Source organism: Scardinius erythrophthalmus (assembly GCF_964197995.2).
Source record: "Scardinius erythrophthalmus genome assembly, chromosome: 1".
Classification (NCBI taxonomy): domain Eukaryota; kingdom Metazoa; phylum Chordata; class Actinopteri; order Cypriniformes; family Leuciscidae; genus Scardinius; species Scardinius erythrophthalmus.
Genome location: NC_138221.1, coordinates 9,996,856 through 10,009,662, shown reverse-complemented (window position 1 = coordinate 10,009,662; position 12,807 = coordinate 9,996,856).

Here is a 12,807-nt window from a genome sequence, read left to right as displayed (position 1 = left end):
CCGCTCGTTTCGTGTCTTAGGCCATCAATGTGTACTTATGATGGGGAATTGTTTCATTTGGACGATGGGGAATTGTTTTAATTTGGACTCTGTGCTTGTGTTTTGAGACAGTGACCATAGACCTGCATTATATGACTGACAGACAAGAACGGTTTGACCTAAAAATATCAAAATTGAAACTACTGCGGAAACAAAGACACCTACATCTTGGATGCCCTTGAGGTAAGCTAAAACATATCAAAAATTAATTTCAAAGTGAACTATCCCTTTAAGTGAGCCACGGATGTGATCAGGTAATGACAAAAAAAGTTGTTTGGTTCGATACTGAGATAACAGAAATAAAAATACAATGTTCTGTAAAGCGGTTTTGAAAAGTTGTGAATTGTGCAAAGTGCAATACAAATAAAAGTGACTTCTAAAAAAGGTCTCACCAATGACAGCTTCCTTTACGACCAGGCGTTGGACACCAATCTTCCCATTGACTTCTCTCCAATTCATAACGTGCCACAGCAGTTGTAAAAGTGCCTTTCAGCACTCTCCACACGGTGTTATCCAGGTCAAAGCCACCAACCAGACCCAGATAGGTAATCTGATAGGAAAAAAAAACTTTGTGTAAGTGGTTGAAATATGCCTTTAAATAGACCACCCTAAAATGAAAGTGCTTTTATATTCAAAAATGAACTATAAACTATTATTTACTCCATCTGAAACCATATTTTCTAGGTTTTTAATATGGAAATTATTGTCATTGCCCCACCCATACCACACATTAGGGCTGAGTGGTATGACAGTATACCATAGCATGGTATATAAACTATATTGTGAGAAATTAGAGTAATTATAAAAATGTCCTGCCTCTTCCAAGCTTTATAATGGCAATGAATGGCTGCTCAATTAATTGATAGTTAACAGAAATACAGCAATTCATTGTTTGTTCATGTTAGTTCACAGTGCATACTAAAGTTAACAAGTACAATTTTTTTATATTGAATGTGTTAGTAAATGTTGAAATTAACATTAACACATATTAATATATGCAGTAGAAGTGCAGTTCATTATTAGTTCATGTTAATGTTCAGGTATTGTATCGAAAGTCATATTTTTGGGATTGTGACTTGACACTAATAGCCTAACGTTAACATTACAACTTTAATTTTAAAGAGGGAAAGGTCATGAGAAAAATTCTTGGTTGAATATCATTTCAGAGTTAAATAAAGATACATACAATAATGCACACGTATTAATGTGTTTATTCTTGGCATTTTTATATTATTATGATTAGTTGAATGATTGTGAACACAAATTAGGATTTAGGTTTTCTGACAAACAGTAACACCGACATTGGACCGCGTCGCCTTAATTCACAAATAGGCTACTACACAATGACAAACTATACTATTTTATTGTGTACGACAGTGAGCTGTTGATTTATAAACAAAAACATCTTAATTTAAAACGGCAAACCAGCGAACTGCTATAGCCTAAGTTAACGGTTAAGTTACATTAAACTTTATTGTAAGTTATAGCAGTAAACTGAGGAAAATATTAGCTAGTTCAACCCCTTCCTCGATGGAACGAATAACTAAACGCATAATAACATGCAATATTGACACATAATGCTGCATATTTCATTTATGACTTTAAAATGCCCAAACATCACTTACCTGAATGTACACAGTCGTGAGGAAAGCAGAGTAAAAGGCGTCAGCTGGCCAGCGTCGCAGTTAAACTCGCGCCGTAGTCTCACTCCACCAATAGGAGGAAAGATGCAGAGCAACCTGAGGTGTGGAACGGCGGATGTTTGCCGCACTTGATTTCAGGATTCCTGTGTTTTTCCACGTATAAGCCAAATGTTTACCACAAGTCGGTGTTTCTCACTGTGTGCCATAGCTCAACCACATATGGTCCTCATGTGTTCGTTGTTATCTGGGCCATATACCTCAAAATCAGTTGTGAACCAAGAGAGCATTTCCCGCAGATTTTAAAGTTATGGCAAAACAAATATGGCTACGATTTGGCCCATATCTGTTCAGCCATGCCACATCTAGGCCATATGTGCCAGATAATACCCACATGTGGCCCACATGTAATTGCTATCTGGGACGGGCCGCTCTGACGGGGATAATTCTCGGTCAGCTGGTTTTGTGTGCTGTGACACAGACGAGCTGTTTAAAGCGATTCAGAGATGCTTTAAAGGCTATTTTGAATTTAATTTGCTGTAAAATGCGATGTTGCAACCCTGGCTCATGTGAAAAACGTTCTTGTGGCAACATTTTTGCAAGACGATAAAATACGTTGCGTTGTGCACGTTTCGCAAACAGTATCAAAGTGAAATGTCCAGTGAGTGGCGCTAACAGTGTGTTTAGTCTTTTTTCCAGAACAGATGAACGTGAATATGGCAACGTTTTATTACGTCGAAGTTTGTCCGTATCATCACAGATCTGAGTTTAAATGTCCGGTGAGTGGCGCTAAAAGATTAACAATCACGCTTTAAAATAACTTACACCTGCACTATACCCTAAACCTATACCCGATAGTGTTAACAAAAGCAAATGCGACATTAAAATGTAATCGTAGCCATGGTGTTTAAGATTATTTATGAACTTTGAGTTCTTATATCATGACTCGTCTTTCACAGGATTCGAACCCAAGGTCTTCCAGCTGAGCTACTGAGCAAGCTTAATAAGTTATCATAAAAGTGTGTGAAATCGATTAAAAGTGCTTGCTGTTTTACTGCCTCTAGGCTTCATTTATTTTAGAAACTGCAGTAATATGTACATACTGGTACATATTTTGCGTTTTGCAACGTTTTTCCAATGAAGCCAATTGGTGTGTCATTATGAGAGTCAGTATGTGTCATCGGCACCATGCTCTGAAGATACTCAAGATATTTCTTCCTTGTAAAAATATAATGAAAAAAAATATATATGTTTTGTTTTTTCCTTTTGTAATGAAACGGGTCTTGACAGATTTCTTGAGTCACACTGAGAACAATGACACCAATCATGCCGTAGTCGGACCGAACTTGCTGTCCACAGTAATGGTTGTCTTTTGTGTCGGTCACAGTCAGGTTTGTTTGGACTCGTTGTGTTTCATCATCGTCTGCCTTAATCAATCTTTTGTTGTCATGGATACTAATGATTTTCAGCTTTACACTCATCAATCACCATCATCATCATCATCATCACCTGTATTTGTGTTCAGTTCTGGTTCAGTCAGTGTCTGGTGTCGTCTTTAGTGGGTGTGTTGCATGTTACTCTGTTCCTGTTTGGATTACCTGTTGGATTTATTAAATATTCATCTTCATCTTCATCTTCGTGTGTGTTTCTACACCTGCGTTTTACATCTGTGTGACAGTCTCTTTGTGTTGTGGCTTTGAGCTCTAGTGTTTTCATTTTCTAGTGAAATTCTCACACATTCAGAAAACAGTTCCTCTTCTTTCTTAAAGTGGGTTTCTGAAGAAAAGAGAAACACAAGAACTACAACTGACCTCAGACACAGCCATAAATGAAATCAACAAGAAGACACTCTCAGTTCCCGCCTTAAGATGAAGCCCACCAGTTGGAGGATTCCCTGTATGAAGATCCTAAGATATGATCACATTAGGCCGTGATGAGGAGGAGACAGCTTGAGTTAGTGAGTTATTAGTGAGTTAGCCTCAAAAGGCCGAATGGAAAAAGATGGGGTTGGCTAGGAAATAAATAAGTAAGGGAAACTGCCACCACAAACAGAAGTTTGTATAGATAGTGTGCTTACCTCAGGAGATTTAATATGCAAGGTTTATGATATGATGTAGATTTCCTGACACTTGTTACTAAAGTTATCTTTAGTGGTAGCAAAAGAGGATGTTAGTAATGTGTAATGTGGTTAAGTTTTGAGGTTTGGAGAGAGTCACATAAGTCTGATGTGCATTAATACCGTATGTGATGACCCTTAAATAACATTATCAGAATGCATTAAAACTAATGAGCCTTTATATTGACCTATACCAAAAAATGTTTAAACTGAATAAATTTATACACAATATCTTACTAATAATATGTATGAAACGGCTTGAGCGCGTTATGCTTCAGTCAACACACGGGGGTTTCAATAGTAGTTTGGCTTAGGTCACGCAAGACCCTTATTGTTTTTTCACGTTTTTCATGGTAAGAGCTCAATTTTCTTTATAGTTTTAAGCTGTGATTGGGTTAATTATTTTATTTGAAAAGTGGTATGATTTAAACCATGATATCTGTTGCTGAAATAAGTTTTTAATTATTATTATCAATATTAATGAATATTGTCTAGAATAAGCTTAATTTATGTTTACGATATGTTGAGTAAATAATGTTGACCTAGTCAGTGAATGATACCACCATTTTCTATTTGGCTGGCAATTCGTAATTCATGCATTTCTGGCTGCTTCGCCAGTCTTTTCAGATGCGTTGCTTTGATCACTCGAGGCCACGTGTATTTTTATGTCATTTGCTATGGTGTGTTTCACCGATATTAATTTTTTAACGTATTTGCTGTATTTTCGCACATGGCTATTTGATGCATGCATAAGATTGCGTAGCATAACGCCCCATAGCATGCATCCGTGACAGGGGCGGGTCACCCCATTGGCCACCCCAGGTGCCCCCCCTATAAGATGTCTTGTGATTGGTTCATTTTACAGCCAATCAGTTTATAGACTCTACTGAAGTTCGCGATTCAAAGAAGTGCAGCGCCAGAGAAACAACGGTCGCAAGTTGTGAGTAAGTAACCCATCTTAAGTACACAATGATGGCCGAAGACACGAAACGAGCGGTTTGTGTGAGAAAACGAACAGTATTTATATCGTTTTTTACCTCTTGTACACATCCGAGATCACGTCCGGCTCTTTCCGGAGCTAAGCCAGAACGCGCGCACACGTCACACACCAGGAAGCGCGTGCGCCCTCAGATCACTTGGACGTGGTTGTGTAGAGGTAAAAACTATATAAATACTGCTCTTTTTCTCACACAAACCGCTCGTTTCGTGTCTTAGGCCATCAATGTGTACTTACGATGGGGAATTGTTTAATTTGGACTTCATTGTGCATGCTCTTTGAGATAGTGATCATAGACCTGCATTATGACTGACAGACAAGAACGGTTTGACCTAAAAATATCAAAATTGAAACTACTGCGGAAAAAAAAGACACCTACATCTTGAATGCCCTTAAACATACGTAAGCTAAAACATACCAAAATTTAATTTCAAAGTGAACCATCCCTTTAACTCTGAGTTACTCAGCTTTTTTGTAGATGAGTCTGAAAGAAATGCTGAATGAAACACTGATGTTTTGGCCAAACCATTTGAATTATTACAGTGGGGGGAATTTGTTTTTATTTTTTTATTATTATTATTTGAAAGAGATTGTGAATAAAACTACTGTATATTGTAATGGCCAAACTAATTAAAAGAAAATAGTTGACATCGTAGAAGCTTCTGGGTTTTTAAAATGGCTCATTATTAAAATTGCTTTTATTTTATAAACTTGTTAGTTTTATGAAAACACAAAAAATAATAAACACTGGCTCTCAAATTTAACTTAATGGATGCAGGGATGACAAAAAACTAAATTAATCAAAAATGTGCTTTATTACTACATTTGTTTACAAGTAACTTTATTCAAATTAAAATAAAATCAGTAGGATTTACGTAATATAGGCTACTGTAGAATTTAGCTTCTTTTTTTTTGTCACTGGCGGCCACCCCGTTTGGAGGCAGTGCCCCAGCATGGCCCCCCCACTGAAAATGCTCTAGACACGCCCCTGTCCGTGATAGCTATGGTGTTTCTGTAACGATGCCTGAGGTTCAAACCCTGCATTTCTCTGAAGGAGAGACGCGATTAATGTTTTGACATTATATTTCAAAGTAAAACTTGTTCTTTCCGATTTGAGGATATATTTTATTACAGTCAATATTTACAATATTTGCAATGTCTTTATGCTATGCAAGGTTCTAGGAATCACAGGATTTCACCCCAGTTTGATGCGTCTATATACTTTTTTGTCCAGCAGGGGGATCATCGCTGTATTTGCAATGTCTAATGCTGCCTTCACGTGCTATGGAAAAGATGATATTTTCCACTTGTGAACTGGTATTTACCAGTGTGTTGTGTTCAAGTGCTTTTGTTGTCGTAATGTAGTACCCGCAAGTTTTGTGTCAGTAGAGTATCTTTTTCATCTTTCCAAAAAAAACAAAAACAAAAAAAAAAACGTAAATGTAGTGCTTTCTGATGATTAAAACATAATTAATAATTAAAAAAAATAAAACATGACATAAAATGATTAAATATGAACCAAGGAAATTGCGGCGAAGTTGAAAATGGAGTGTTAACGCATTATATTACAATCGTTAATGACACAACATTAACAAAAACTATCTGCTAAAAGTATTCACGACTCTTGCGTTGCTCGCCGCCATTTTGAAAAGGTCAAAGGTTATCTCATCTCGGCAACTCGTGCATCAAAATATTCTACGAGTTGCCCAGTGGAAAATACCACATGAGGGGGTGTTCATGTGCATTTTCCATGTTGGCTTTTGGTATTTACCATAATTACCATAGCACGTGAAGGCACCATAATGGCTGAGGGTAATGTTGTTAATTGTTTTTAAAGCGCGTTAATTTTTTTATTTATTTATTTATTCATTATTGTATAGATATGCTTATTAGTATTTTTAAATGCATCTTATAGGTTTGATATATTTAGATTTTTCCTTAAGCATTTATTATCTATATTATCTATTATCTACGTTTCATAAATCCATTATCTTTTGGGATGTGTTTAATCTCTGTAAAAACACTGCTTGCGTTGCAATATACAATATACAATTTTACTTGATTTTTTTTTAGGTGGACCATTTTTAAAGTAATATTTTATAAAATGACTACACAGCTGATCGATATGTAATGTTTATTAGAAGGTTGCATCTACACGTATTGTCCAGCAGGGGAGAGCCATCGTTTCACTTTTGATTTATATGTGCATGGGCATCACTCAATAGTCACAAGTTTGGCGATGGGAAAGGATTGAGTATGGTAGCTCGTTCATATGGTTATTGCATATTGCATATCTGTCTGAATATATGATATTCATAGATTATAAAATTTGATCAACAAATGTTTATTTTAATAGGTCTTTTATTTTCTAGAATCGAACATTGAGCTGCTCACTTTTCAATCCATTGACCTCTGTAAGTATATATTTTCTAATCTTATATATTTATAAATATCTGCATAAATGTACAAAATTAATTTTACAAATTTTGTTAAAAAAAAGTTTTTTTGTACAGTAACAGCAACACAGCCGAACATTATAGATGTCTCGACCACTGGTAAGATATAGCCCTTTCTTATTACAGTCCTATCTTACGATACCCCCCCCCCAGGATTGTAATTGTTTCAACACTTAACAAAATGTTCCACCACTTTTTCATCTTTTCACAGATTTGTTACAGCTGACTTTACAGTCAGAATTTATTGATTTGACACAAAAAGACCCTGAAGAAAACCCCCCAGCTACCAGTCATCCAGCTAGAATCGTTATTCCTATTTCTACGGCATCAATAAGTTCTGACAGTCCGATGATAAGATGTGTTGATGTGATTGACCTTACGATGGACAATCAGGCCCGAGTTTTCGTGAATCACCCCGAAAGCGTTGAAATGTATCAGAGTCTATACTAGCGACTTCACCCAAGCCCGAGAAAAATAACGGTAAATCATACATTTTATTATTATGTTTTATTAATTTTGATTATGAGTTCTGTTTTTGTTATTCTAATCATAATATCGCTTATACATAGCTGTGTTAAACTTTCTGCATTAGTTTTTAATTTGAGTTATGCCATTTCTCATTCTGCACAGATGTACAAGTTGACAGTGTGGATGATTTGACAGCGTGGACTGAAACACAGCAGGATCGATGGGATCAGATCTCTTGGGCGAATGATGATTTCGACGAGGATGCTGTGAGAGCTAGACAAACACCATCCTTTTCACGATCTGCCGGCTGCTGAAGAAGTAGAAGAAGAAGAAGAAGTGGTTCACCCCATGACTGTGCGGAAAGATCAGCCTTGTTGCGATAGTGCTCTGATACAAGCGCTCATTAAAAGACTTATTGCTCAGGGTGATGAGATTCGGCATAGAACGGTCGGCTACACGCAGAGTACCGTACCCAGTTAGAGGTATACTACACATCATGCCGTCGAATAGACGAGGGGTTCAATGTGATTAATGATCGGATGGATGCTCAGCACATTAAGATTTGTGAATTACAGGCTATTTTATATGAACAGCATCAGAGACTCGATAATTCTATCCACAGATTGCAAGCAGTGGGAGATGAGAACAACGAACGAGTGCTTTTCATGTTAAATGATCAACTTTTAATTATGCGATTAATTGTCAATCTTCTCAGAGTTATGAGCTGCGATGTACGCCGAAGATTGGCTACATCTGTTTATGATATTTAGTATTAATTTCATTTTATTCTATTAGTATTGTGTGGCAAGCACGACGAGGTCGAGGGCCGTGGGAGGATGGCGCGAGGTCGGTGGCGTGATTGATAATGAGCGACACATGCGCAACGAACCGGTCTCGCATCTCTCAGGAGGAGCGGAAGCATAAAAAGAGGAGCGACGACAGTAGTGATTGAGAGAGGAACAGGCTTGGACTTATGTTGTGTTTTGTTTTATTTTATTGTGACAGCAGTCGTCCGTGAGGGGCTGCTGTCTTTTACTTTCGTTTTGTATTTGTTAGGGCCCAAGCCCTGAAAGGGCGAAGAGCCCTATTGTTTTCGGTAGGATTATTAGGGCCCAAGCCCTGAAAGGGCGAAGAGCCCTATTGTTTCCGGTAGGATTATTTATTATTATTATTATTATTATTATTTTGTCAACCTTTTGGGCACTTTTGGGGTCCTTAACATGCTCAAAAACTCTTGAAATCTTGCACACACATCAGAACCTGCGGCCATCAGGGCCGGACTGAAGCTGGTACCCAGGCGTGGCACGGGGGCTCGACAGCGCCCCCTGGAATGGTGTCCGAAAACTTGGTCTATAAATCAAACACGCTTGCATATAATAATATGAAACTCAGAACACATATAGATCTCATCGGGCCGAACAACTTTCGTGCTCTAAGTTTTACACCAGCCCAACAGGAAGTCAACTATTATGGGTTGTTTGAAAAACGCATCCTCTGGAATTTGAAATACTCCTCCTAGAATATTCGTCCAATCACAACCAAACTCGGTGTGCATGAAGTCAAGACATTGAGGATGCTAAATTGCGGACGGATTTTTGATATCTTGAACGGTCTCGACAGACACACTTATTAGCCAGTAGACATGTGAAAAGTTTCAGAAACGGGCGTGGCAGGGGGGCTCAACAGCGCCCTCTTGAACAGGGTCTGAAAACTTGGTCCATATATCAAACACGCTTGCATGAATTAATATGAAACTCGGTACACATATAGATTTCATGGGGCCGAACAACTTTCCCTCTGTCAAGTTTCACGCCAGCCCAACAGGAAGTCGGCTATTATGGGTTGTTTGGAAAACGCTTGCTGTGGAATGTGATGTACTCCTCCTAGAGAATTCATTCAATCACCTCCAAACTCAGTCAGCATGAAGTAAAGACATTGAGGATGCTAAATTGCGGACGGATTTTTGATATCTCGAACGGTTTGGCTGTGGCGAGGAATCGAATTTATGGCGAGAAAAGAGAAACACGGAAGTGAAATAACTTCTGCATACATTAACTGATCTTGATGAAACTTCAGCAGTGTGTTCGTGGTAAGAGGCCGATCAGATGGAGGTAACTATTGTGAGTCAAAGTTATAGCGCCACCAACTGGCAGCAGGAAGTGTGTCACTTTCAACATGCTTTTGACAAAAGTGGGGGGGTTAGTTTTAAATACAGTAAAAAAAAAAAGTTTTTATATTGTTCTCATCAAGCCAGACAACTTTCTAATTTACATTCATTAGCTCAGAGCAAAAGGAAGTCAGATATTTTGGTCTGAATGTGGATTTTTTTGCAAAATCAGCCTCTGAATTTTTAGCCACTCCTCTTAAACTATTTATTTTATTCCCACCAAACTTTTTCAACATGATGAAAATACATTAAATATGCTAAATTGAGAACGGATAATAAATATCTCAAACGGCTTTGCTATGGCGAGGGATTAAAGTAATGTCCAAAAAGGAAAAACTAAAAGCCTCAAATTTTCTAAAAATGTAATTATATACCATTTATTTCTATATAAAAGTATACAAATATCACAACTAAACCCATTTTATTCTGTTTTTTTTTTTCAATTTAATAATTATAAGTTTAAAAATAGTAATTGTACTATTTAGTCCCATAAAAGTCAAGTCATACATAGGGATAATACTGCCCTCTTGTGTTCAAAATCAGGTAGGCCTATTGTATCTACATAAAAATATACTAGGTATGTGACGGCAGGCCCGGAGTGGGTAATCGGGAGAATCGGGAGTATTCCCGGTGGGCCGCTTCACTTTTGGGCCGGTCGAGGATTTTTTTTTTTTTTTTTTTTTTTTCACATTTCAATGTCACATTAGTTACATTAGGATACACACGTTCCGCATTCTGCCACCACAGCGCGCAACTCAGCATGGGTTGTACCATGTGAGGGAGTTCTCCCCTCCCCTCCTATAGAAATGGTTGGGTCCATAGCCCGTCTTTTCAAAACGTTTTCTCAGGGAGGCTACCGCGGCTCCGCCGGCGCCTACTGATAGCTGGGCCGGCCGTAACGGTACGCGTCAGGGAGGATGGATGGGAGGAAGTCCAGGAGGTAGGCTATGGAAGCTTTGTTTCCGCCACAGAATAAAACATTTTAAAAGATAATTGCGACTTTTTATCTCGAGTTTACATCTCGCAATTCTGACTTTTTTTCTCAGAATTGCGAGATATAAAGTCAGAATTGCCTGAAATAAAGTCGCAATTGCGTGTTAAAAAGTCAGAATTGTGAGATATAAAGTCAGAATTGCCTGAAATAAAGTTGCAATTGCGTGTTATAAAGAATTGTGAGATATAGAGTCAGAATTGCGTGATATAAAGTCGCAATTGCTTCTTATAAAGTCAGAATTGCAAGATATAAAATCAGAACTGCCTGAAATAAAGTCGCAATTGCTTATAAAGTCAGAACTGCCAGATATAGAGTCAGAATTGTGTGATATAAAGTCATAAAACGTGTTATAAAGTCACAATTGCGAAATATAAAGTCAGAATTGTGTGATATAAAGTCGCAATTGCTTATAAAGTCAGAACTGCCAGATATAGAGTCAGAATTGTGTGATATAAAATCATAAAACGTGTTATAAAGTCAGAATTGCAAATTATAAAGTCAGAATTGTGTGAAATAAAGTCGCAATTGCTTATAAAGTCAGAACTGCCAGATATAGAGTCAGAATTGTGTGATATAAAATCATAAAACGTGTTATAAAGTCAGAATTGCAAATTATAAAGTCAGAATTGTGTGAAATAAAGTCGCAATTGCTTATAAAGTCAGAACTGCAAGATATAAAGTCAGAATTGTGTGATATAAAGTAGCAATTGCGTGTTATAAAGTCAGAATTGCGAAATATAAAGTCAGAATTGCGAAATATAAAGTCAGAATTGCGAAATATAACGTCAGAATTGTGTGAAAAAGTTGCAATTGCTTCTTATGCTACTTATAAAGTCTAAGTGAATTATTATTTAACCTTTACATTATTTGTTAACCCATGGTATTAATACTAACACAATAGTACGAGCTGAACTGTTGCTTCATTTATCCAATTTTAAAAAAGTGCTAATTTGGAATTCCACCATGGAAAAAGTGGGCCGGTCTTGGGCCTGAAACTCCCGGGCTGAAAAGTGGCCCCACTCCGGCCCTGTGTGACGGTGAGAATATTTTACCACCGGTTAATTGACGTGTGACACCGCTGGGGGCTTTTGAATCGCCAACTTAAAAACGAAAGTAAAATATGTCCGTCCGCACTGACATTGATAGTGGTTGAGCGAGCGTTTCAAATGAATTCCTATGGAAGTAGTAATTAACTGAAAAACATTCACTCTGTTCTGCTCGTTCCTCGCCGTGGACGCGCACCGTTATGAATGACCATGGCAGCCATGAGCATTTTAGTTTAATTTTAAAATTAGTGCCTTTCGGGGGGTGGATTGCTTGAAATTATTTTACAAAAGCACAATGTTGTGTTTTATTGCGACTGTACACAAATATAAGTTTACACTTTGCAGTTTGAATGTCGTCCTGTATAATGACGGAGTATGTTTTTTTGTGTCCACTGTTCAATTGTGTCCACGCCACACACACACACGGTTTACTATCTGGGGACTCTCCATAGACTTAATGGTGTTTATACTGTACAAACTGTATATTCTATCTCCTCACACTAACCCTACCCCTAAACCTACCTATCCCAGAAAACTTTCTGCATTTTTACATTAAAAAAAAACTCATTCTGTATGATTTATAATCTTGTTTACCCATGGGGACCTCTATTTAGGTCCCCACTGTGACACGAGTCCCCATGAGTCTGTGTGCATTCAGGCTAAAGTCCCCACCGGGATAGAAAAACATAAACACACACACACACACACACACACACACACACACACACACACACACACACACACACACACACACACACACACACTCCAGCATTACAATCTTGACATCGCAGCCTGTTCATTATAGCCTTAATAAAATATAATAATAAAATAGTCAACCTAACATATAAAAATTACACTGCTCTAAATAGTCAGTAGTACAATTC